This window comes from Balaenoptera physalus (genome assembly GCF_965194825.1).
Source record: "Balaenoptera physalus genome assembly, chromosome: 2".
Classification (NCBI taxonomy): domain Eukaryota; kingdom Metazoa; phylum Chordata; class Mammalia; order Artiodactyla; family Balaenopteridae; genus Balaenoptera; species Balaenoptera physalus.
This window is the reverse complement of record NC_138883.1, coordinates 144,485,952-144,513,226: the sequence shown is the minus strand read 5'-3', so window position 1 is coordinate 144,513,226 and position 27,275 is coordinate 144,485,952. Positions and strand designations below refer to the sequence as shown.

Genomic DNA, 27,275 nt, shown 5'->3' with positions numbered 1-27,275 from the left:
CTGAGCCAAGCTCCTCACATGAGCCTCATGTCTAGAGCTTCAAGGGCTAGATGTTTGGCTAGGAGTCATGACTCTAGAACTACTGTGAGAAAGAGGGTGTCTTGGGTGCCTGCTTCAGAGGTGTCTTATTACACATTGTCTGGGCTATTCCTGAGAAACCCCTTCATTGCTTGAAAAAAAGGCTATGGAGTTTCTATAAAATTCATAAACTTACTCTGTTTTTCATTTTAAAATCCAGAGGGATTCCATATGGAAAGGAACAGTTTGGGGATTCCTTCCCAATTGGCCACAGGTGTGCCCTAGTTCCTACCACCCCGCCCTGCCCCCATCTCCCCAGCAACATGAGTGGAGACATGGGGGAGGATTTTCTCTGGCCTCCCAGCCATCAGTGTGCTGAATATTCTGAGTGCGTCTGCTGTTCTGGCTGAAAAGAGGATGCCAGGTGGGCAGGGATGCGAGGAGTCTGGGCTCTGGTCCTGGGGCAGCAGCGTGCCTCCCAGGTGGAAACTCAGCATCTCCTAAGACCAAATACACAGGTACCCCCCAGAAGAAGGGGACGTGAGCACACTTTTGATCCCTCTAAGCCACACCTTCACTGGATTTTTGTATGGCTGTGGGCCATGCAGTTCTGCTTTAATTCCACAATGAACCAGGCTGAGGGTAGCCCAGATCAGCTGTGTTGACCTGAAGACTTTTTTCCCTCCACATGTTTCACTTCTGTCCTTCAAGCTAAAGTTTCTTGGTCTTTGGATCAATGCCTACCTGTCAGAAGTATGTCTGGCAGTGAAAGCCACTCATAACATCTCCAATTAGAAGTATATATTTTTAAAGTCTCTAATTGGTTAAACGCTAATATGGAAGAGACACAAAGAACACACTGCTAAGTGGACCCTCACTACTGGATATGTGAGATTTAATAGATTCATCATTTAAATCATTAAGTGCTCACCAAAATATGCCAAGTAGTGACAATTATCTTAGCTAGTCACTTTTCCTAATTCTTCCTGTCTGAATCCTTCCTGTAACAGCCCAGCTCTGAGCCTACAGAGTCCTCTGCTGTGACTTCATCCTTGTGCTGAGAGATGGTGTAATAAAGTGATCTTAAGATGCAGGTAGACCTGGGCTGAGTCCAAGCTCTGACACCCCGGAGTAGGTGTCCTTGGAAATCACTCCCCTCTCTGAGGTACAGTTACCTCACAAGTGCAATGGCGATGACAGCATGTAGCTCAAGGCGTCAGCTGGATGAAGTGAGATATCATCCACCAGGCACCTACCACAGTGCCTAGCATTTCAACAAGGGTGTTAAGTGGATGCAATTTCTCTCTAAGATGGAAGGGGCTCAGTCGGAGCTGCTGGACCACACACAAGGCAGGCTCAGGCGCACTTCTGCATTTGTGAGGCAGAGACAGCAGAATGGCACCATGCAGGGCAGACACATGGTTCTTGGAGGTGAGCAGCCAGCAGCTCCTCTCTGCTGGATCTCTGTGTGGTTTGCAAAGGGGTGAGACAGACAGTGAGGCTCGGTGGGGGGAGAGTTGCAAGTGCTGTGCCTCTAGCGCCTGAAGAAACTACACCTCAATTAGAAATAACTTTCTGGAATGTAAAAAGGTCAGGAACTTTGGAGGGAAGGCAGTCATGTCATTTTGGAATTTATGCAATTGAAGCAAGGGCAGACTGGGTGGGGTAACGAGGCTTTGGAGACAGACAGAACTAGGCTGGCATCCCAGCATGACCACTTATCAGCAGAAAGCCATGGCAGGCCAGTTTCCTCATAGGGGAGGGTGGATAGTAAGACCCATCTTACAGAATCACTGTGAGATAGTGCAGATGGACACTTCACTCAGAACACCCATCATGATCAGACAACATTAGGTCATGAATCTCTTAGGTCAAGAAAGCAAATGCCAAACACTTTGGAGAGAACATGGCTTAAACCATGGCTTTTACCTAAAAGGAACTATTTCTTCAAAAAAGGAAACGAACATTTTGAACAATCCATATGAACACAAAGATGGGGAGCTACACGGGAAGTTCACTCATTAGCTCAGTTGTTGAAAGCCCATGTACCTTAGATGGAAGGAGGTCATCTATCCAGGGAAAAATTGAATAGCCTTCATTTCTGCTTCTTTACCACCACCCCCATCTTCAAGACAAACTCACCCCCACCCTGCTTCTCCATCCCACTGCCATTCCATCTCTTCCTATCTTGCTCAGTGATGCTTATTCAGCATCTATACTTGCTGTCTACACATCCCACCACTTAGTTCCTCCTCAATCACCTATGATTGGCCACCCCCACTCCAATGAGACTGCCCTTGCCAGCATCACACAGGGACCCTCTAATTGCGTCATTCAGCAACCTCCTCATAATTCTTACCTTCCCTGGCCTGGGTACCATTTCCATTCAGTTTAGAAAACATTTATTGTATACCTGCTCTATTTGGGCACAAAAAATGCTACGGCGGCCATGAATGCTAGTCAACCACTTCCTCTTAAAATTCTCTCTCTCTTTTTTTTTTTTTTGGCTTTTACAATACTTTTCTTTCTTCCTCCTATATTGTTTGCTGGCTCATCTTCTCCAGTCACTGTTTTCTGACCCGTACTTGGAAAGACACTGATGAAAGAAACTGAAGATGACACAATCAGATGGGAAGATTTGGATTGGAAGAATTAATATTGTTAAAATGATCATACTACCCAAGACAATCTACAGAGTCAATGCAATCTCTATTAAAATGCCAATGGCATTTTTCACAGAACTAGAACAAATATTTTTGAATTTGTATAGAAACACAAAAGACCCCAAAGAGCCAAAGCAATCTTGAGAAAAACAGAGCTGGAGGAATCACACTCCCTGACTTCAGACTATACTACAAAGCTATAGTAATCAAAAGAGTATGGTACTGGCACAAAAACAGACACAAAGATCAATGAAAGAGAATAGAGAGCCCAGAAATAAACCCACGCATTTATGGTCAATTAATCTATGACAAAGGAGGCAAGAATATACAATGGAGAGAACACTGTATCTTCAATAAGTGATGTTGGGAAAACTGGACAGTTACATGTAAAAGAATGAAATTAGAACATTCTCTAACACCATATACAAGAATAAACTCAAAATGGATTAAAGACCTAAATGTAGGACTGGAAACCATAAAACTCCTAGAGGAAAACACAGGCAGAACATTCTTTGATATAAATCATAGCAATATTTTTTTAATCTGTCTCCTAGAGTAAAGGGAATAAAGGCAAAAATAAACAAATGGGACCTAATTAAATGTAAAAGCTTTTGCACAGCAAAGGAAGTCATCAACAAAGCAAAAAGACAACCTACTAAATGGGAGAAAATATTTGCAAATGATATGACCTATAAAGGGTTAATATCCAACATATATAAATGGCTCATACAACTCAACACCAAAAAAATAAACAACCCAATTTTTTAAATGGGCAGAAGAACTGAATAGACATTTTTCCAAATAGGAAATGCACATGGCCAACAGGCACATGAAAAAGGTGCTCAATACTGTTAATCATCAGGGAAATGCAAATCAAAACCACAATGAGCTACCACCTTACACCTGTCAGAATGGCCATCATCAAAAAGAACACAAATAACAAATGTTGGTGAGGATGCAGAGAAAAAGGAACCCTCGTACCCTGTTGGTGGGAAAATGTAAATTGGTGCAGCCACTGTGGAAAACAGTATGAAGGTTTCTCAAAAAACTAAAAATAGAACTACAATATGACCCAACAATTCCACTCCTGGGTATACATCTAAAAAAACCCCAAAACACTAATTCAAAAGATACGTGTACCCCAGTGTTCATATCAGCATTATACAATTGCCAAGATATGGAAGCAACCTAAGTGTCCATCAACACATGAACGGATAAAGAAGATGTGGTACATATATACACAATGGAATACTACTCAGCCAGAAAAAGAATGAAATTTTGCCATTTGCAACAATATGGATGGACTTCGAGGGCATTATGTTAAATGAAATAAATCAGACAAAGACAAATACTGTATGATATCACTTATATGTGGAATCTAAAAAATACAACAAACTAGTGAATATAACAAAAAAAGAAGTAGACTCACAGATATGGAGAACAAACTAGTGGTTACCAGTGGGGAGAAGGAAGTGGGGGAGGGGCAATATAGGGGTGGGAGAGTAAGAGGTACAAACTATTAGGTATAAAATAAGCTACAAGAATATATTGTACAACATAGGGAATATAGCAAATATTTTATAGTAACTATAAATGGAGTATAACCTTTAAAAATTGTGAATCACTATATTGTACTATATTGTAACTTATATAATACTGTACATCAACTATACTCCCATTTTAAATTTTTTTTAAAAAATAAATAAATGGGGTTCCTTCTTGACTCCTTTCTCATTGCAACTGACAGGCTCTTTCCCAGAGAGCTAATGATCAAATCCAGCTCCAATCTCTCTTCTCAGCTATTGATCCTCTTTTCCTGCTTCCAACTGACATTTTCAATGGAGAGTTACAGGAACCTCAGATCCCACCTGTGCAAAGCAGACCTGTTTCATATGGCCTGGGAGCTCCCCCCGCCCACACTGGACCAGCACCATCAAGCTGCTCCCAGCCTCCCCATCCTTCTTTCTGTCCCTCCTTATCAGCTCCCTCCTGCCCAGGGCTTTCACCTCCTGGCCTCACTGTCTGGAACATGCTTCCTCCCTCTTAATCTGGTCCCTACTGTCCAATCTCTCAGGCCCCCTAATCATCTATTACATTGTTAGAAATGCAGATTTCTTGCAACCCACCTCGGATATCCCGAATCAGAATCTTGGGGCAAATGTCCTGGAATTGTACATTTTTATGAAGCTCCCAAGTGTTTATGATGCACTCTCAAGTTGACAGTCAAGTTGAGAAGGGCCAAAAAAAAGAGAGGATATATTCTAGACACATTACAAGCGATAGTTGGCAGGATTTAGTGATCATCTGGATATGGAATGTGAGGGAGAAGGAAGAAAGAAGAACCCTTTGGAATTTGAAACCAGGAGAATGAAGTACCAGTAAGTGAACTATAGGAGCCCTGAACTGATTTTTGTGGGTAAGGTATTTCATTCCACTGTTACAGCTTCAGTTTAACATGCTAAAGAGACCCCAACAGGAAATGAATAAAAGCATTGCTGAGGTCTTTTCTGAAATTCGTTATTTGCTTAAATTCAAAACTAGTTTTTATTCTTTTCCTCTACCTAATGTTGAAACCCAAGTTGGAAACCCAAATGAAGGGATAATACAAATGATTTTGAAGTAGATGGGTCTGTGTCAGTGTTGACTAACAAAAGGGAAAAGTATTTGGAGTTAAATTAAAGCATGAGCTGAAAAAGAAGCTGCTTAATTAGAGAAGGAGATGTGCTGATACGTTTGAGCTCTATTTTCTAAAACAATTATCCTAATTTACATTTTTGAATTGCAAAGGAAATAGTTACTCCTGAACTCCCACTTTCCACTTGCCAAAAATATTTAAGCCTTCTTGGAGAGTCTTTTGAAAATGGTCTCTTTTATTGGCACAGTTGTTTATTTATATTTTAAAATACAATTACAATGTATTAAGTTCTCTACAGAATCGATGCTGTGATCATTGAAAATGCAAGATTAAGTTAATGAGAGAAAAAGTGTTTCCTAATTGTTCATACTGTAAAGTTAATTCACTGAAATTCATATTAGTTGTCTTAACATGGCCTAGCAATGTAGAATTATAACTCAATCCAAGTTTTGCAGTTCCTAAAGAGAATTAGGGATGAACAAATAGTAACTGAACCGCTGACAATTAGAGATAACTCTATTGTACATAAGGAGCCAATGTAGAGTGTTTTATATTAACATTTGTATTTCAGGGCCCATACTTTTATAGATATGAAAGTATTTAAATTTGCTGTCACATTCCTTTATGGCCTTAAATCAGCAAAGCCCCGGCTTCTGCCATGACTGGAACCAAATGTTATTTTCTAAAGAAAAGAGCTGCGGGATCAGGGAAGTGTCAGGCAATTCATCAGGAGGAAGGAGGACAAGATGCCAAGACAAGCCCTTGATGCGTTAGGGCATATTAGATACTTAACCCATTCCATAAAATAGAAAGGCTTTTTTTTTTTTTAAATGGAGAAAACACCTCTGAAGTCAGGCTTTCTTCTCAGTATAAAGAGCATTTGGGGTCCTAAATTATAATTTAACAACTAGAGATAGAATGACCTTTAGAGCTAGTGATCTAATGCAGCACCTTCCTTTGCAGATGAGAGTGTGGGACGGGGAGCCCTGAAACCTGGTCAATGGCAGAGCTAGGAGCACTTCCCAGGCTCCCAGGTCCCTCCCTGAGGTGAGGCCACCACCTGGAGCCTTCCACATCTGTGCATACTTTTAAACTAAACAAAAAGACTGTTTCTAATTCGCCAGGTTTCTAATGGACACCATCATAATTGACTTTACCATGTGCCCAAATCCTGGAATAAAATATAGATGGGACATTACACTCAATCTAAAATTAATGTTTTTACTATGGAGAACAGTATGAAGGTTCCTTATAAAAGTAAAAATAGAGCTACCATATAATACATGCACCCCAGTGTTCACTGCAGCACTGTTTACAATAGCCAAGACATGGAAGCAACCTAAATGTCCATTGACAGAGGAATGGATAAGGAAGATGTGGTACATATATACAATGGAATATTACTCAGCCATAAAAAAGAATGAATTAATGCTATTTGCAGCAACATGGATGGACCTAGAGATTGCCATACTGAGTGAAGTAAGTCAGACAGAGAAACAGAAATATCACTTATATGATATATAGCTTATATGTGGAATCTAAAAAGAAATGATACAAGTGAACTTATTTACAAAACAGAAACAGACTCACAGACTTAGAGAATGAACTTATGGTTACCAGGGGGATGAGTGGGGGAGAGGGATAGTTAGGGAGTTTGGGATTGACATGTACACACTGCTATATTTAAAATGGATAACCAAAAAGGACCTACTGTATAGCACAGGGAATTGTACTCAATATTCTGTAACAACCTAAATGGGAAAAGAATTTGAAAAAGAATAGATACATGTATATGTATAACTGAATCACTTTGCTATACACCTGAAACTAACACAACATTGTTTAATCAATTATACTCCAATATAAAATTAAAAGGTTTTAAAAAATAAAATTAAATTAATGTTTTTAAGTTAAAACAATTATCTCAGTATGGAGCAATTTTCATTTGGAAAATTTCTGTTGTTTATGTGGGTGTGGGTATACGGTGTTGTCACAACAGAGGTTTTGTTCAATTCAGTAAAGAAATAAGAAGGACCTGCTGGGCGTAGGTCCCATTTTAGAGATAATGGAAGAAGGCAGAGGAATGTTATGGAACCAGCCTTCAAGGAGCACAACGTCTAACCAGAAGACAGACAGCCAAACACATAACACAGTGGGTTAAGTATAGGAAAGAGGGGATGGTGTGCTGGAGCCAGCTGGCAAGAGCCTTCTTGTTAGCAAGTACGCATCTTGTCCCAGCTCAGCTTTCAGCATCTTCACATTGATAGCCTGAAACTGACCAATGCTATAAAATCAGGGTTCTGGAGAGCCCATGGTTAAACACTTATCACTGCAACACTGGATAGAAGGTATCACAGAAGAGATGTGTTTTGGAGGATGAATTGGAATTTGAGGGAGATCCTTGGGTAAAAGAGGGTCAGGGAAAAGAAAAAAGTATTCCAGCTAGAAGAAATACACATATAGGGGCATCGCTTGTTTAGGAAATATTGATACAAGTGGGTCAGTGGCTCTCAAACTTTAATGTGCACCAGTTTCACCTGTAGAGCATGTTAAAACAACTTGTTGCTGGGCTCTGACCCCAGAATTTCTGATTTAATAAACCTGAGGTAAGGCCCAAAGATTTGCATTTCTAACCAGTTCTCAGGCAATGTTAATGCTGTTGGTCCAGAGCAGAGGCAGATAATGGAACACCCCGTGCATGCAAAAAAAACTTGGATTTTTCTCTAGTTCTTCACCTGTCAAAGTGTGATCTGGGGGCAGCAGCAGCAGCATTACCTGCAAGTTTGTTCTAAAGGCAGATTCTCAGGCCGCCGTTTCAGACCTGTTGAATCAGAATCTTCAGTATAACAAGATCATATGTGATTCATATTCATATAAATTCGATAAGCACTGCTCTACATAGCCCACTGATTCTCAATCCTGGCCCTAAACTGAATCACTTGGGGAGCTTTTCAAAAATACTTATGCCCAGGCCCTACCTCCAGAGACTTTGATCTAACTGATTTAGGATCTGGCCTGGGCATGGGTATAGTTTAAAAGCTCCCCAGGGTATTCTAATGTGCAGCCATGGCTGTGAACCAACGCTCTAGCCGTAACCCTCAGGTGGGAGAAGGGTTCCTTGTCAGGGCAGCTGTTGTGAATATTCCATGATGAAAGTTTGAAAGAGCAGCCAAAAGGTGCAAAGTCATCACTAACTGCTGAGAATGTAACTGGGGCAGGGACAGACAGGTTACCCTCTTTCATGCCTCTCCCTGCTTGCCCCACAAATCTCAGTCTCTTTTTCACTCCTCTCTTCCTTTTGCTTAGCTTTGACCTCCTATTCTGTCTTCCTTCCTCTTTCTTACTCCCTTAACGATATATAATATTAATTAACATAAAAAAATGAGCATATCATTTCAGTATGCAAAGTGCTTTAACATATATAATCTCATTAGATTATATGAAAAGGAGAGTGTTTTAAAACCGTAGTCTTTATCTAATAAGGTTACCTGGCTTTGATCTGTCGTTTAAATAACAGGTGAATTGAACGGTTTGGATTTTACTCTCTCTAAAACAAAACGAATACCAACTACTAATTGAAATGCTTTGTATTTGCATATGGCCCTTTACTGACACCCCCCCCCCCACACACACACACCTTAGAACTTGACCCTAAACAGGGGAGTGAGTTTCTCACCTTACTGCATGGGACACATCTATGCAGCATGTATTCTGAGAGCACACTTAGCACGTACGTATTAGATTCTGTAGTCTTCTCGGACAGTTTGGCCATTCCAAACGGCTTTGCCATCTAATAAAAGCCATTAGCTCTGAACTTCAAAAGCATTAGGCTAAGTGAAAGAAGCCAGACATAAAAGACCACCTATTGTAAAATTCCATTTGTATGAAATGCCTAGAAAAGGCAAATCTATAGAGACAGAAGGTAAATTAGCAGCAGTTACCTGGGGGCTGGCAGGGGTGGGGGCAGAAGTAACTGCAAAAGGGCATTGAGGGGGTTTTTTGGGGGGGGGGGGTGGTAATAGAAATGTTCTAAAATTAGATCACGGCTACAGTTGCACAATTCTATAAATATACCCAAAACTACTGAACTGTCCTGGCAAAATGGATGAATTCCACGGTATGTAAATTATACTTCAATAAAGCTACTTAAAAAAATAACAACAACAAAACATTGGCATTAAGTATTTCTCCACCTTAAAATAAGTTTTTCCACCCTCATCCTCCTCTAATACTATTCAGTGAAGAGGAGGGAGCAAAACGGTTTTAATGCAGACTGATTTAAGAAAAAAAATATATTTACATTGCCCACGGTTTGATAGCATTTTTATTTGCCTCAAAGTACTGTTAGGCTTGGCAGGGCAAGGAAAGGAGGGAAAAGACAAAAAGGAGGAAAGTTTGAAAAGAAAAGAAATAAAAGCTGTGTTACGTTGTTAAAAATAGCTGTCTGGGAAGCTTCTGGCCGGCAGGGGAAAGCAGAGCTGCGGGAAAGGGTTAACCCCGCGGGCGCCGACATCTGGCAGGAGTGAGGGCGTTGGCAGAGCCTGGTCCGCCCGTACCAGTCTGTACAGGGGAGCTGTCCCGCCCGCTGATTTATCATTCCCTAATGTCACGGGGATGGGATGTTGAAATTGCGGCTAGAATGTGAAATACGAAAAACATGAAGATTATGATTTAGCGTCTGGGGAAGATCAGCGTTAGCCTTTGGAGAACAGCTCGTAAATGGGAGACATCCTTGGCAATCTCCTGTGGTTTTCAAGACTCCAACTCTCAAGGAAAGCAAGCTCAGGAACTGGGCCGCCGGAGTGTTCTTCTGTTAGAGCAGACAGAGGCAGAGATGGAATTAAGAACAAAGCCACTTCTGTGCCGACATGGAGATGGTGCCGGTGCTCAGCAGGAGAACCAAAGTAAATTTTAATTAAACAGAGACCTGATGTTGAAGGGTAAATAAGACAATGTGGGGTGTAAACAGCTTATATCAGTGATTTGAATGACACCTGTGGGTGTCTAGACATGAGGTGCATCCTGATAATTTGTAGTCTCAGAAAAGATACAGATGAGTAGGACGATATCCCCAAATTTTGCTCATTAAAAGTAATAATAGCTTGAATTTTTAGGAGGTGCTAAATAAGAGAACCGAGTAGGGAAATGATGTTAACAGCTATCCATGGAGGAAAGGATAAGTTAGCAAAAGAAGTACAAAACCACATGTGTGTAAATCTTGTATCAGAGATATGGAGAAACACTACTTTCTGTGATTTCTTTTTCCCGACTAGATTTTAGATACTGTGTTGGAGCATTTTTGCATTTCCACATGTCAGCACGCCCCCGTTTACAGGGGAAAATGCAGTTTCCACATTGTTTGTTGGTTATAGAAATGAGCGTTGACAAGCGTTCCCTCAATGCTTACGGTGTGTTTTAATTACTTCCTGTCATATCGAATGCATCCACAATATGGATTTTAAGAATTGGCCTCAAGACATGGGTGTGCTACACTGAAAGTTAAATAGGAGAGTCTGACTACTAAGTCTTGAATATTCATTCATTTGTTCATTCATTTATTCACTCATCCAGAAAAAGCACGGCCACAGGCACTGTACAAAATGGCAAGTTGGACCCTGCCTTCATAAAGCACCCAGTCTGCCCAATGCAATCACATGGAAAACTCTGTGTGTATTGGGGGCGGAGCGGGGGTTGTACTGAATCCATTTTGCAATAATAGATAGAAAAAATAAATAATGATTTAGAGGGGTGGGATAGGGAGGGTGGGAGAGAGGGAGACGCAAGAGGGAAGAGATCTGGGGATATATGTATATGTATAACTGATTCACTTTGTTATAAAGCAGAAACTAACACACCATTGTAAAGCAATTATACTCCAATAAAAATGTTAAAAAAAATAAATAACGATTTAAGGAGTTCTTTTTCTGTCTGGCAATATTGGGACATAGCCCAGAAATCAGTACTTCAGATAAATGAAGATAATCTTTCTTCAGAACCAATTAAAAATTATAAAAGAATTTTTGCTAGGAATCACCCTAAAATATAGAGCTCTCTCCCCTGCCTGCCTTGATCTCATTTGGTCATGCTGACCCTAAATTACAGTTACCTTGGCACAGAGAGCCAGGAGCCTGGGAGTTTCTTCTTTGTTTGTTAATTTCATATCACAGTTTTACTTTTATTCCTGTGTGACTTGGGGCAGGCTTGTTAACCTCTCTAATTGTGCTTCTTCCTCTGTAAAAGGAGGGGTGGATGTCACTAGATGTTCTCTTTTTTTCTTAAGGAATTTATTTATTTAATTGCCGCACCATGCACGGCATGCAGGATCTTAGTTCCCCGACCAGGGATCGAACCCATGCCCCCTGCAGTAGAACTGCAGAGTCTTAACCGCTGGACCGCCAGGGAAGTCCTTTATTTTTTTTTTTTTAACATGGGTTTTTGCTTTTTTTTTTAAAGAATTTATTTAATTGGCTGCATTGGGCACGGCATGTGGGATCTTAGTTCCCCAACCAGGGATCAAACCCGCGCCCGCTGCATTGGAAGCACAGAGCCTTAACCACTGGACTGCCAGGGAAGTCCTGAGGTTGCTTTAAATCTTACCTCTAGATGAATGGAGTATAACTGTCCATTCACACACCTACCAATTGTGCTACTATTTCTAAGGCAGAGTGAAATTTCCCCTAGCATGCCTTCTCAAATTTCTAGAACACTGGCACAAAATACATTGTACTTTGCATCAATCCAAGTTCATTTTATTCCTAAAACTGGTATCAAGGCATTTAGCAAACATTTACTGAGAAGGTACCTGTTCTGTTCCAGGCCCTAAGCGGATGGCTGGAAACAGAGTGGAAAAGCCTGTCCCCACCAGGGTTAGTCCCACCAGTACAGGAAGCTCGGCTGGGAGAATGTCAGAAGTGAGCCCTGAACAGCCTGCCGGCCTCATGACACTCCTCCTGGATTTGTATGTTTTGCCCTAGATAAACAGCTAAAAATGCAGATGAAATCCCACCATTCTTTCTATGAAAAAAAAGAAAACAGGGTTGGTATTGCTCCTGCTCATACCCTCTCGAGATATGTTACAAAGGGTTGCTATTATTTTTCTATTGTAAATGCAATCCATGTTTCTTATAGAAAACTGGAAAAATACAACAAAGTAGAAAAAAGGAAAACAAATCAGCATTCATTGCCCCACTTTAGAGTCAATCACTGGCAACATTTTGGCCTATTTCCTTAAGGTTTCCAGTCAACAAATAGTTATTGAGACCCTATGCCAGGGACTGTGCTGAGTGCTAGGAATGGGAAAAGCGTGACCCGTTCACCCTCACAGAACTCACAGCCTAGGGAGAGAGACCCTGGAAGTGTGATGACCCGGAAGTACACACTGGAGGGACTTGACCTCGGGGCACTTCCTCAGACTCTGGGTGTAGGAAAGAGTTTCCAAAGGAAGAGACATTTGAGACCTGAAGAATCAAGAGGAGTCATCCAGGAGAGGGGAGGGGTGGCAATGGGAGGAAGGCATGAGTGAAATGTGGGGTTTAGGATGGTTGGAGGGCAGGGGGCAGGGGCCTCCAGGAGGAGGGGTGATAAGAGGTGCTGCTGGGGAGGGAAGCCAGGCCCTGCCAGGCAGGGTGTTTTTATCAACCCAGTTGTTATTTTTCTGTAGCTACAAGATTGGGTCCTGCTTCTTTTTTTGTTCTTATTTTTAGACTTAATGCTATAGCATAATCATGTTTCACATTATTATAAACTATTCTTTTAATTCAGTTTTTTTGGGTTTTTGTTTGTTTGTTTGTTTAGTATTCAGAGAGTTGTGCAACCACAATCAATTTTATTTTTTAGTTTTATTTTTTGGCCGCGCTGTGTGGCATGCGGGATCTTAGTTCCCCGACCAGGGACTGAACCCGTGCCCCCTGCAGTGGAAGCGTGGAGTCTTAACCACTGGACAGCCAGGGAAGTCCCTATTATAAACTATTTTAATGGATACATAATATTCCCCCAATGGATGAGGCATCATTTACCTAATTTTTTTTTTAAAGAAAGCTTGTTTTTCTTTGCTTCACATTCCACTCCCTTTGTAGCTCTCCAAGGTCTCCAGATAATGACAAATTGGAAAATTCTAAGCAGGATAAATGTGTTAATGTTTTTTTACTCCAAATCAGAATTTGAACCATCAGCTGGAACCCACCACCTGCATGACTCCTGGCAGCAGCTGTTTAGAGTCCCTTCCAGAAGTGAAATCAACATAGCTTTCATTCCCTCCTCTCAACAGCCCACTCCCACATCCAAAGAAAGATCAACTCACAGAACCCGTTTCTAGGTAGCACCGAGTCCCACCTTCCTCCCACCCCTGGGCTCTGAGCATTCCCACCTCCCTTCCCCTCCTCTGACGAAATCAAAGATTGAAATCAGTTGACAAAACATCAACCTTTTATTAAAGCAAAAGCTTTAGAAGAAAAAAAAAATCTTAGTCAAAAATAATGTATGAGGGACTTCCCTGGTGGCTCAGTGGTTGGGAGTCCACCTTCCAATGCAGGGGACGCAGGTTTGATCCCCGGTGGGGGAACTAGATCCCACGTGCATGCCGCAATTAAGAGTTCTCATGCCACAACTAAGGAGCCTGCTTGCCGCAACTAATACCTGGTGCAACGAAAAATAAATAAATTAAATTAAATTTTTTTTTAAAATGTGTACACCTTAAAAAATAATAATGTATGAGGGGCTTCCCTGGTGTCACAGTGGTTGAGAATCTGCCTGCTAATGCAGGGGACACGGGTTCGCACCCTGGTCTGGTAAGATCCCACATGCCGCGGAGCAACTAGGCCCGTGAGCCACAACTACTGAGCCTGCACGTCTGGAGCCTGTGCTCCACAACAAGAGAGGCCCGCGCACCGCGATGAAGAGTGGCCCCTGCTTACCGCAACTAGAGAAAGCCCTCGCACAGAAACGAAGACCCAACATAGCAATCAATCAATCAATCAATCAATCAATCAATCAATCTTTTTAAAAAAAAATAATAATAATAATGGATGAAAAAACTCACTCCTTCATCTCTCTTAACCCCAAAGATGCCACAAGCACTCATTCATACATTTATTCATTCATTTATTCAACAAGTGCTTGTTTATTGTTTGGCTGCCCTCTGAGTATAGAGGTTGAAACCTATGTGGTCACTGCTGTGCAGACCTTACAGTTAAAGAAGAGTCTGATGTTCAACAAATAAATATCAAGAAGCATTTTATGACCTACAGTGGTAGGTGCTATGAAGGAAAACATACGTGAAGGAAAAAGCATGGCAAGTTTTAGGAAATGGAAAGAGGCAATGTGGCCAGAGCACGGTGAGAGGATGGGGGAAGGTGGTTAGATGAACAAAAGAGATTTTCTCCTTTTTTCATCTTTCTCCCTAACCACAACCATAGAAAGTCTTATGGGAGATGGAGCATTTCTACCCATTTGGAAACCAGCGGGCTTGTCTTCAGACAAGGTGGGCTTGGCATTGGGGTAGAGAAACAAGACATGTAGGCTTCAATTCATTCCATTTCTTATTTCCTTTGGTTTTTGAGGCCCTGAGGGTCAGTAACCTGGTTATGAAGGCAGCCCTCAGGACAGTTAAAATACTAACACCACACATGAATGAAGTTCTGTTTATGTACCTGCCATTTATGTACAGCTCATTGATTTTCCTTCTGTTGATTGTTCTTAAAAGGTATCTTAAGATAGAATGTTTTCATGAGCCCAGATGTTAATATTAATGCTATATCCAACAGCCACAGATTCTCAGAGAAGTAAGCTTGCCTTTAGACTGTATTATTGATTTATTCTGCCCAACCGAATCAGTTGGAACTCTTTTGGTTACAAGTGATAGAAAACCCAACTCAAGTTGGCTTAAGCAAAAAGGGAATTTATTGGCTTATGTTACTGGATACTCCTGGCGTAGGGCTAAGTGTCAGGCACAACTTAATGCAGGGGCCAACCAATATTATTAGTACTCAGCACAGCTCTGTTCTTCCAGTGTGTTGATTTTGTTCTCAGACAGTATCTCCCCTCGGGGTCAGAAGGCGGCCACTGCAGCTCATCTTGAAAGCCCACCACGAAAACGGAGCTGAAGACCATCAGGGCCCACCCTGGGAGCTGGAAGCCGGGAGGGAGACCCACCCAAAATACAAAGGCTCAGAGTAGGGGAGGCATGGGCCCCACAGAAAGAAGCAAAATACTGGAATTTTTTTAATAGGAGAAAGGTAAATAGATCTAAGAGTCTCACTCCCCAAAAAATCACTATCAAAAACCTAACTTTTGATAGAACCCATTTATGCTATTTGGTAGAAGAAAAACTCACAGAATAGAAGAGCTGAAAAGCAAACAAAGAAGTCATCTGGTTTGATCCTCTTTCTTTTGGCAGGATCAAATCCAGATCTTTCCAGGCAGATGAAAATGTGTAAATGTTTCCAATGAAAGAACCAAGTCTTGAGCCTGGGCATCTCATGATTCTCAACTCTAACACCACCCCCTCTTACCCCTCCTTCTCTCCATGCCTTCAACAGATGAAGAAGTGGATTCGATTCTCATTTTCTCCAGTATAAATTCTGCTCTTTACTGCTTCTAAGGCTTCAAATTCCACCATAACATGTCAGATTCACATCATTTTATCATTATGTCAGCCGGCTTCCTTCCTATTTTTTTCTTTCATCTTAATTCAGGTTTTGTATCTGGAACGCATTCCTGAATTTTATAGAGAGAATAAAGCGGATGCCACGTAAAATGTATTTTTTGCAGTAAATATTTTTCAGAAATGTGATTTTGCTCTCCTACCTTGTATAAGTTCCTAAACCTCTCTGAGCCTCTGTTTCCATATCTATAAAATGGGGATAATAATAATAATAAGCTTCATAGGTTTTTTTTGGTGAGGATTAAAGCACTTAGAAGTCTGTATCTGGCATTTAGTAACTGTTCAACAAATGTTAGCTGCTGCTACTATCATTATATCATCATCATTATTTTATAGAGTCTTCTCCTCTTTGGGTATTTCATCCTTGTACAACCAGGCTTTTCTTCAGATCTGTTTCCTCATTCCCCACAGAACAAAAATCCAAACTGGACGCTCACTGTGTCTTGATCCTCCCTCCTGCCCGGCTTGACTTTAATGTTGCCATTTGATTTGGTTTTCCATTCGATCTCAAAACTGGGAAGAGTTCAGTGGGCCAGGGACCTAAGTATATGGAGAGAAAGCAGGGATCCTTGCACCTGGATTCTCCACACAGGGCCCTGGTCTTGGCGCATAAACAGCTCTCCTCTCCTGCCAACACTGTGAGCCTCTCCTTGGACCCCAACCCTGGGCCTCGGCCAGCAGCTCCCACAACACCTTTGTGCCACCAGGGGCCTGAGGCTCGAGGAAGCCGCCCTTGCATGAAAACTGCTTTCCTGCCTTTGCACCAGATCTGCCTGCTGTGCCTCCAGGGGCTGCTGGCTGGACATTTGCTGTTTCGACAGTATATACTATCCCCCTCACCTCCCCCCACTCTCCCAAGCCTCCAACTTAGTGCTGCTTCTAAACCTCAGGCCCCAGCCCCGGGTCTCCTCTCCTTCCCTCCAACTTTCACCCCTTCAAAGTAGAAGACGTTCATGACGTCCAGGATCTGCTCTACTCCTCCCATGAGGTTTTGCTACTTTCTCAGGAATCTGAATTACCGCTTTCTTTCATTCTGTACCATTTACTCTCAATCAGACAGAAATTCCTTGAAGTTTTCTGACATTTGCTTGGCACCCTTACCCAGCTTCTAGCATGAATGCAGACTTCCCCTATTTTTATGGATCTTCAATAACTTAATTTAGAGTTGTAAAGAAGGGCCATGTTACCCTAAAGACTGAGTGTCCCATTTTTTTTCTTGTTCAACCTTTCTTAAGTGAAGAATTTCAACTTTGAAACACAACTTCTTTTCCTGTTCGTAGTTGTGAGAGAGGGCAATAATGAACTTTTTTTTTTTTTTTTTGCAAAATGTTCAAATTGGAGCCTCAGTAAAATCCTGCTCTGACCACACCCAGGGGAAATGGAGAAGCGGTAATGAACAGAACTGTCCCAGGGAAAAGAACACAGGAGGATGAAATGGGAATGGTTTCTCCTGGGTGATGCAGGGTCCGAGCAAGTCAGGGCTTCTGAAGGAGGCTGCCTTCAAGGGCTCTGACTTGCCTGCCCTGTGGGCCAAAGACTGCTTTAGCCGCAAGTTTACTATGCAGAGACAGAAAAGGAAATTCATGAACAGAGATAATGTCATGTGTATGGCCACTGCCAAGAATGAGAGCCAGAATCTCTCTCTGGTCGGGCTTCTCCTCGGCCTTTCCTTGTCACAAGGGTGGAGCCCAGCCAGGTGAACCAACCTGACCACCGCCCTGTGTGCGAGCCCGTGGCTGGCTTGTGGAAGCATGTCCTTGCAGGGCTCCTGTGGTTCCTCCTCAGCCTGAATGAGGACGCCCACTGTCATCAAGCCAGGTTTGCAGGCAAAGTTCCTGTCCCGTGCAGACACACACTTGTAGCTTCCTTGGGAGGGTGGAGGGTGTGGGAAGTGACTCTCTCCAAACATTTTCATCTTATTTTCTCCTATGATGCCCATCCAGGCAACGTGCATTGCATAGGTTCTTTGAGGTCAAGAGGCTTGCAGGAAAAGGTTCTAGGGGGGCTGCACGAGTAGGATGGAACCGCAGAGCATCACTTAGGGCTCATCACTGTGGCTTAGACTCAAGGCTGACTAGGACTGCTGACTATACCTTGCCTACTGTCAGGTAGGCAGTGGAGGGGAGGAGTGTTGGCTGAGGACGGTTTTTTTTTTTTGGCCGCACCGCACAGCATGTGGGATTTTAGTTCCCCGACCAGGGATCGAACCCATGCCCCCTGCAGTGGAAGTGCAGAGTCTTAACCGCCGGACTGCCAGGGAAGTCCCGGCTGAGGACTTTTGATGTGCGGGAACTTCCAAAGGACAAGGTTGAAGCCAACTAGCTGAGTGGCTCCAGGTGATTTTCTTTCACTCTCCCAGTCACAGTCTCAAGAGTAAAATGGGGACTGGACAAGACAATTTCTACAGCCCTTTATGGCTCTGACATTCTGAGATAGTACAGTGAAAATAAACTCAGGCAATTACCTAGAAGTCTCTGTTCTCAGAGGAAATGGGGAAAGCTGGAACCTTCGGAAGTCCTCTTTCTCCTGCTAGGGCCATAGCACAGTGCCTGGAAGTGATATAAATCTCTTCTCCCATCTGTGGGGGCCCTGATGGAGTGAGCACCTTGCTTATGGTGCTAGGCATGGCCATAAGGCTTGACATCGGCATGGAGTCCTGGGTGCCCTTTGCCTTGTACTGACAGGAAAGCCGAGGCTTACTTCCATTCAGGGACCATTCCTCACCTGCCACTATGTGTGAGGTACCACACGGAGGACACTGAGTAGAAAATACATTCTCCACCCTCAAGGAGATTTCTAGCTAATCTGAGCTTCTTTAGTTACTCAACACTCCTCCTTTTCCTTGTTTACTTCCAGGTCTTTGCATATGTTGTGCCCTCAGCCTAAAACACTCTCTCTTTATCCCCCTGTTGCTAGGCCTGCTGTCTGTAGCAATGCAGGTTGCATACTGCATAATTCTAGATCTATGTATGCAGATGTAAATGGTGCCTTCAGAAATGTGCAGTGCATAGCCTGTACAACTGTGCAGCATGGCTTTGACTGCCTTCTCCACCCCATTTCTCCTATCTGGGGGTAGCTCATAGTCATCTCAGTTTTCAGCTTAGTCATTACGTTTCCTCCTTTCTTTCTGTCCTTCCTCCTTTCCTCTTTCCCTCCATCCCTTTCTCCCTGTCTCTCATAATTACTGAGCATCTACTATATGTCAGGACCTGTGCTAGGAGCTGGGTATATAGTTGTAACAAAACAGATAGGGTCGCTATTAAGCTTACATTCTTGTGAAGTATTTATATTTTTCTTCCTCCAGGAAGTCTTCCCTGACTGCACCCATGATTGCCTCAGGTGCCTACTGACTGACTGATGAATGGCTCTGACTTGGGAACCTTTTGCTCTAGAACACAGTGCCTCTGGTATGGAGAGAATCTGAGAAGGACAAGCGGGGTTGAAGAGACTAACCTGAAGCCCTGAACCCAACTGGGCTGGAGCTCCATCCCTTCCTGATTCCTGTCCTTGGGAGCACCCTGGGGCATCCGTGAAGCTCATTAGTGAAGCAGCAATTAATATGAGGCCAAGAGCATGGCTTTTCCCTGCCAGGGAGGCCACAAAGTTCCAGAACATCTCAGGGAGGAATGGAGCACCACTCAGGCCTGCCTCCCGGGGCTGCAAAACAATCCTTAATGAACCCTCTGCAGGGGAGGGTGAAATCACCTGCAAGGAGGCAGCTCAGCCTCAGGTGTTCTCCAGGAGGCTTAAAATAGCGGGGCTCCCTCCACAAACACCTTCCAACACTGTTTAGGATGGTGAATGCCAGGAAACTAATGAATCTGAGCTTAGTGAATTAATTGTTGATGAAATAATGTGAAAAGTGTGCTTCCTGTTCATCAGTCTCTACAGAAATTAATTAGTCCTGCTTGGCAGCAAGCAGGATGAAATTTTCAACTTAATTTATGAATTTGGCCAAATTGTCTAGGGGAAGCCTTGCCTGGAGGACCTTCCATGGCTGCTTCGTGTCCAGACAGGCCTTGCCTTTCATAGAAGACGTGATTGCTTTAAGAGAGCCCCAACAAGAGGAGAGAGTGGTGGAGGAGGAAAGAGGTTTGATTGTGAAGCTCCAAGCAGACCCACGCCTCGCCTCTCCAGGCTTCCTGTCTCAGCCCTCCCCTGTGAATCCTTCATCTGAGGAAGGTCTGTTAGCTGAATTGAGGGGTGATGATTCAGAGCAACAGGGCTAACTGTCAGGCACCGTCTGACTTCACATTTAATTATTCTATGCTGTGTGTGCTAACTCAAATTGCAGGATGATGTGAAAGAAAAATAAATCTAATGAGAAGTCTATTTTTTTTTGGACTATTTTTAAATAGGGAGCAGAGAACTTCTCGGGCCTGGCGAGATCAATCTGAGGAATTGGCTGGCACGAGGCATGAATAAGCGCCTGTATGCCCGGTACTTGGGCACAGAACTGCTGGCTATCGAGTGTTCGGTCAGCTTTTGTCACCATGGGAGTCAGGCTCTCTCACTGCAGCCATTGGGAACAGGAATCCCCACCAGGCTTTCCCCGCTGAGCAGCAGAATCTGATGTAAACCTCTAAGCAGAGTGACTTGAGTGTCACCAGTCTCTGAAACATTTCTGAGAGACAGCGAGTGATTGAGCATCTATGTGTGTACATGCTTCTTTCTGTTGCTAAAACACCAGTTTTCTCATGGAAAAGCCTGTGAACCACTGAGTTAAAACAGGAGCACACGGTGCTTTGTGACCACCTAGAGGGGTGGGATAGGGAGGGTGGGAGGGAGGCTCAAGTGGGAGGGGATATGGGGATATATGTATGCATATAGCTGACTCACTTTGCTCTACAGCAGAAACTAACACAACATTGTAAAGCAATCATACTCCAATAAAGATGTTAAAAAAAAAAAAAAAAAAACAGGAGCAGAGAGGGTAAGGGGATGTGTTCCAATCTAACTGAACACTTCTGGCCAGTCTCAGGAGTCAGGAGAGGACAAGAGCCCCCAGGGTCATTTTTACTACTTAGACTTATTCAGTAATTCAAGCGATAACTAAGCAGGACTATTCTAGGCATTGGGGATACAGCAGGGAACCAGGTAGTCAACGCCATGCTTCCATGAAGCTTATTTTCTATTATGAGCACAGACACAAAGCTATCAGCATCTGGTTTCTGATTCTGCTAAAACTTAGACTTGTTAACATTTTATGATGGACCACTTTACTGAACTCTGAGTTCTATATTAGTTTCTGTTTTTAAAACAAAATGCATATTGCCTAGTAGACACGTACATTGTCACCTCCCTTGCGTGCATGGCTGTTGAAATTCATACCTGTACTAATGCCCTCAAATTTAGTCCAAAAAGGTTGTGATCTTCTAAAGACAGCCAGAATCAGCAACCGTTTTAGGACACAGTAAGCCGGGGGAGGAAGTCTGTTTGCCTGTGACATTGGCTGTTTGGAGGTGACCTTGGGTCCCTGAGAGGCACACCCTCGTAGGTTTATCAGGCTGCGTGGAAGGACTCACTCGTGCACCGGATCCGCCACTATGGTCAGGAAGAGCATCTCAGAGAGAGAATGTTGGAGCCTGAGCAAGCGCCTACCTCCTTCCTGTAGGCGTTTGCAGCTGCAACCAGACTTCCCTTCCCTTTATGAATTTGTGATGTTCTTACCAGCTCACTCCGTGACCTCAGGCTGTGTCTGCCCTTTGTTTACCTCTGTTCTCAAACTGCCAGATATATAATTCCATGGTTCCCTCAGGTTGCTTCTTGGGAGAAGGTAGATTGCATAAACAAAGGTGTGTGTGGGGACAGCTCTAGCCCGAGAGCTAGGCAAAGCAGTTGGATGTGCTGGAAAACCAAGGCATGGTCTTCCTTCAGCCCAGCTCTCCTGCTAAACCGACAGTCACTGTTCCATAACAAACGTCCTTTGCTTTCTTCTCCTCAAGTCACCTGAACCACTATTCCCCCATCTTCTCAGACTGAATGCCTTTCAGGCCCCGCTCACACGCTAGCCCAGCTCTTGAGGGCTGCCCGTATGGTGTTCTCTGGAAGTAATTTCTTCCTCTTTTCTGGCCTCTCACTGCTCTTGAAACACAGCCATTTGTGTATTATCTTGCCTACAAATTCAAAGACCTCAAAGGAAAACCCCGTGCATTCTTAACCAAATTGTCCCCTACAGTCTTCACACTGAAGAGGGACTCAGTATGTGTTTGTTTCTGTGTCTATTCCACCCTGGGAACATTTGAGGACAAAGTACTGTTTATAGAAAATGGTGAGAGTTAATGAAAGAGGTCTTAATGTTAAGTCCAATTGTGCTGAACATCCAAAATTTTTTCTTTCCTGAAAGCAAATAAGCAGAGTGATCCTCCTTGGCGTCCTACCACCCAGAAATGTGACTAAGTAAGATCTCTCAATCTTCCCTCTCTTTCATTCTTTCTGCAGTTTATATATTACTCTGCCATAGATAACACAGACAAGGGGGTTGGCATTGAGAGCCAGAAGACCAGGGTTCAAATCCCAGCTGTGCCTCTTACTAGCTGAGGGATCCTGCATAAGCCATTTAATCTGCCTGAGCTTCAGTTTGCTCAGCTGTGAACTGGAAATAATACTATCTGTGTTGCCTACCTCCAGTGTGGATGTGAAAGTTAAATGAGATGGTATAGGTGCCAGTGCTTTAAAATGGTTTACCCCAGTGTGTTCACCGTGTGAAAATCACCAAGCCGCACAGATATAACATGTGTGTATCTATCATACTCCAGTAAAAGTTCTTTATAAGGTAATACTTTGTACAGACATTTCCAATTGTTTATATACTGTGTACTGAGGAAAAAAGATGAAAGAATGATTTAAAGTTGGCTGTAAGTCACAAACAGTCTTGAATCGATGTTGAGTTTATAAGGGAACTAGCCATTTCAGTTCACTGAGACAACTTCACATTTTGTTAGTCATTACGTCATAATTCTCAGTGTTTTAGTTTTACCATAGTCAAATACAATAGAACCATCTTTTGGCAGTCTGGAGACTTGCATTTGAAGTAAAATTTAGGAGCTCTCTATGGAAAAATATATGATATAGTGAAGGATGAGTTCTCTCATTCATGTACATTTTATCTTTAAAATAATAACTGGGATATATGAACTATTATAATTGCTTGGTTTTTTGTTTGCTTGTCTGTTTGTTTGCTTACCACTTTATACTCAGTGCCTTGAAGAGTGCCCTCATTTACTTAAGAACTAAGGAGTTCATGGGACACAGGACTTTGGGTGCTAAAACCAAGAACATCCAGGACAAACTGAGATGGTTGGTCACCCTACTGGCACATGGAAGATGCTCAGATGTTGGTGGGAGGAAGGAAGACAGGCAAGAAATTCAGGAAGAGTGCAGCATTAGTGGTGAGCATCGCTGCCTTCCAAGAAATTCAGGAATAAATTTTGGTACCACAAAACTCTCCTTTCCTTTAAGTTTTCTAAAGGTGTACCTTATGCGTGCATATTGTAAATGTTTTAACATTCATATTTAAAAGCCACTACTCTGCACTTTAAACACCATTATGGGATAAAAAGGCCTTCTACAAAATGGTTAATGTTTGGAATTGCATTGCTCAGACCACAGGCAGATGTAAAGATGTGGAAGCTACAACGTTAGACACTACTGTCCTCATTCTTTCCTCCTGACTGCAGGATTTCATTCTAAAAAAGAACCATGGAAATGTTATTGTAGTCTTTATCACTGGACAATTAAATTCAAAATGCAGGATTAAGAGTGGGTGTTGTTTTCCTGGCCAAAGGCTTATAGGGCTGGAAGAGACCTCAGCGATCCCTCCAACCCCTTGTATTACCAATGGGAAAAGTCAGGCCAGAAAAAAGTTGGCAGCAGAGCCAGTCGAGGACGATCCTCCTGATTTCCTGTGCATCCCACTTCCCCACGTTGCCTTTTCCTTTTCCTTTGCTGCTCTTGGCCTCCTTGTCTTCATCTTATGGCATTTTTAATCAAATTATAAAATCAGATTTGAGGATTTCCTGTGCTTCCAGGGCATGTGCACCTACCTCCAGTCTAAACCTGGTTGCTCTTATCTGACTCTGCCTCCCAAAGATTTCCAAAAAATTAGATACTGTATAGGTCTAATGAGGGTGACTAAGAATAATCAATATAAAAGCATTTTAGCCACTAATCTCCAATGAGCAGATATGGCATTATGTATTCTAATTTGGGGGTAAACACTAAAGAATGAGACCTTACAAACTGGCTGTCCTCTGACTCTGTGACTTTGACATGACTGTGGAAAGAGAAGCAAATTGAAGTGGAGTGAATATACAGGACAAGGGATGAGAACAGAGCAGAGTAGCCTGTGCTTTGTATAAGAGACCAGAAAGGTTAACACAGCAAACCTTAACTAGTCTCATCAAGATAAAAAGATAGTAAATGCAAAATAACGGCATGAGTGATGAAACAGAGGACACCACTATATGGACTGAATGTTTGTGTCCCTTAAAAGTCCTATGTTGAAGCCCTAAACCCTAATGTATTGGTATTTGGAGGTAGGACCTTTAGGAGGTAATTAGGTTTAGATGAAGTCATGAGGGTGGGACCCCTCGATGGGATTTGTTTTCTTAATAAGAAGAGGAAGAGAAACCCCAGAGCTCACTTTCTCTCTGCCATGTAAGGGCTCAACAAGAAGGCGGCTGTCTGCAAGCCAGAAAGAGGGCCCTCACCAGAAGCCAAATACTGCCAGACCTTCAGCCTCCAGAAGTCCAAATCTCAGTCTTCAGACTCCAGAACTGTGAGAAAATTAATTCCTGTTGTTTAAGCCACCCAGTCTATGGTATGTTGTTATGACAGCCCAAGCAGGCTAAAGCAACTACATTCACAACTCTCCTAACAGCCTGGCCTCTCAGCTCCTTAATCACTTGTTTCCTATAATGTTGACCTCCATCCTACCTAAACCATGTACTCCCTGGAGCAGGGACTCTCAACCTTAACTGCATATCAGACTTACCCAGGAAGCCTGGACTTCACCATAGCCCATTAGAATTAGAATATTTCTCAAGTTGGGACCTGTTATTTAAAAGTTCCCTGGGTGATTCCAATGTGCAGCCACAATCAAAATCCACTGAACTAAATACATTCAAGCACATTCAAATCAATAAAAAGAAAACCTCAGAAAATGGAGAAAGCATAAAAACAAGCAATTTACAGAAGAAATATAAATGGCTAATAAATATGTGGGGAAATGGTTAACTTGCTAATGACCAGGGAAATGTAAACATTTTTTTAAAAGATTGCTCTTGGGACTTCCCTGGTGGCGCAGTGGTTAAGAATCCGCCTGCCAATGCAGGAGACACGGGTTCAATCCCTGGTCCGGGAAGATCCCACATGCCGCAGAGCAACTAAGCCTGTGCACCACGACTACAGAAGCCTGCATACTCTAGGGCCCGGGTGCCGCAACTACTGAGTCCGCGCACTGCAACTACTGAAGCCCGTGCACCTACAGCCCATGCTCTGCAACAGGAGAAGCCACCGCAATGAGAAGCCTGTGCACTGCAACGAAGAGTAGCACCTGCTCGCCACAACTAGAGAAAGCCCGCATGCCACAATGAAGACCCAACACAGCCAAAAATGACATAAAGAAGGCACTTCTTTCTGCCTGGGGTCAGTTTCCTCTTAATTTTTTTGAATTTTATATCCACATATATATTTTTATGTATTTATTTATTTTATTATTTATTTGGTTGTGCTGGCTCCTTAGTTGTGGCATGCAAACTCTTAGTTGTGGCGTGCATGTGGGATCTAGTTCCCTGACCAGGGATGGAACCCGGGCCCCCTGCATTGGGAGCACAGAGCCTTAACCACTGCGCCACCAGGGAAGTCCCTCGCATATATTTTTAAGAGATAAAAATTCTCTGAAAAAGGATTTCTACTTCCAGCAATGGCAGACTAGCTTGTTGCCAGCTGACCTTCCTGTCAAAATCAACTAGAAAAACTAGATAAATACAAAGGGAAATAAAACGTATTTGAAGTCATCTGAGATCTATGCAGGCAGCCGACCTGAGGGGCCAAGATCCTGGAGAGCAGGGAAGCACAGAGAGGTGAGCCTGCTGGAAGCACCACTTTTCTCCTGAGGGCATTTGTCAATTATAAGGCAGCAGCTGAGACAGTGGGATCCCAGCAGAAAGCTGTGAAGGGGCAGCTGAGAAGCCAAACAGAGCTTTCAGCAGTCTCAAAAGTCTATGGTGAAACGAACAGTTGGGGACCACCTGAGGTAAACACCCCAGGCTTTCATTTGGAGCCCCTGAAGGACTGTGGCATGGTAAGGGATATTAACATGCTTCTCCCAGTAGTAACTGATAGAAAAAGTGGACAAAAGATAAGCAATGATGTGGAAAGATATTAATAAAGTTGATATGATTGCAAGCGCACACATAATTTACCTAATAAATGCACTACTCTTTTTAACTGTGCATGGGCACATCTACCAAAATTGACCATATGATGCTGGGTCAAAAATTATGTCTCAAAAAATTTCAAAGTTTTGAAATTACACAGCATATGTTCCAAGATCACAGTACAATTACCTACACATCAATAACAAAATATAACTTTTAAAAACCCCAAATGTTTGGAACTTAAGTAATATACCTCTAAATAACCCATGGGTCAAAGAAGAAATCGTAATGAAAATTGTAAAATATTTTGAATTAAATGATAATAAATATACGATATGACAATGTGTGGGATACAGCTAACACTAGGCTTAGAAGAAAATTTATGGCTTTAATACACATGTTAGAAAAGCAGAATGTCAATTACCTGAGTGTTTATCTTGGGAAGTTGAGAAAACCCAAATAAAGGAGAAGAAAGGAAATAATAAAGGTAAGAGCAGAAATTAATGAAATAAAGAACAAAAGGACAGTTGAGTGGAGTCTATATAAAGAACAATAAATTGATAATCCCTTGGCAATACTAATCAAGAAGAAAAGAGAAAAAGCATAAATAACCAATAACAGGAATGAAAAAGGATACATCACTACAGTTCTCACAGGCATAAAACTTCTCAACAAGGGAATCTCTCAATCTAAATATATAAAATAATAACGCTAAATTTCAAAAAACATTTTATAATAGCAATTTTAAAATGGTAGAATTACTTGCAGATTCCACCAGCTTTCTTTCCTATTTTAAGATGGGACCCTGTATAAATAAATTTTCATTATCTCATTAACCCTGGCTTGATAAAATACTCAGTACAACTCTCACAAGCATAGAATGTCTGGTAAACTTGGAATTTCAGCAGTTAGATATT

At 42.5% G+C, this 27,275-nt stretch overlaps 1 protein-coding gene and 1 long non-coding RNA gene across 5 annotated transcripts in view; one reads left to right on the top strand and one right to left on the bottom strand.

Annotated features, from left to right (window-relative positions):
• Positions 1 to 27,275, bottom strand: part of LOC309654491 (endophilin-A3) — a 661,335-nt gene that overhangs the window by 585,295 nt on the left and 48,765 nt on the right. The gene's annotated exons all lie outside the window — the stretch shown is intronic.
• The window catches only part of LOC309654607, a 535,162-nt gene that overhangs the window by 497,415 nt on the left and 10,472 nt on the right, over positions 1 to 27,275 (top strand). The gene's annotated exons all lie outside the window — the stretch shown is intronic.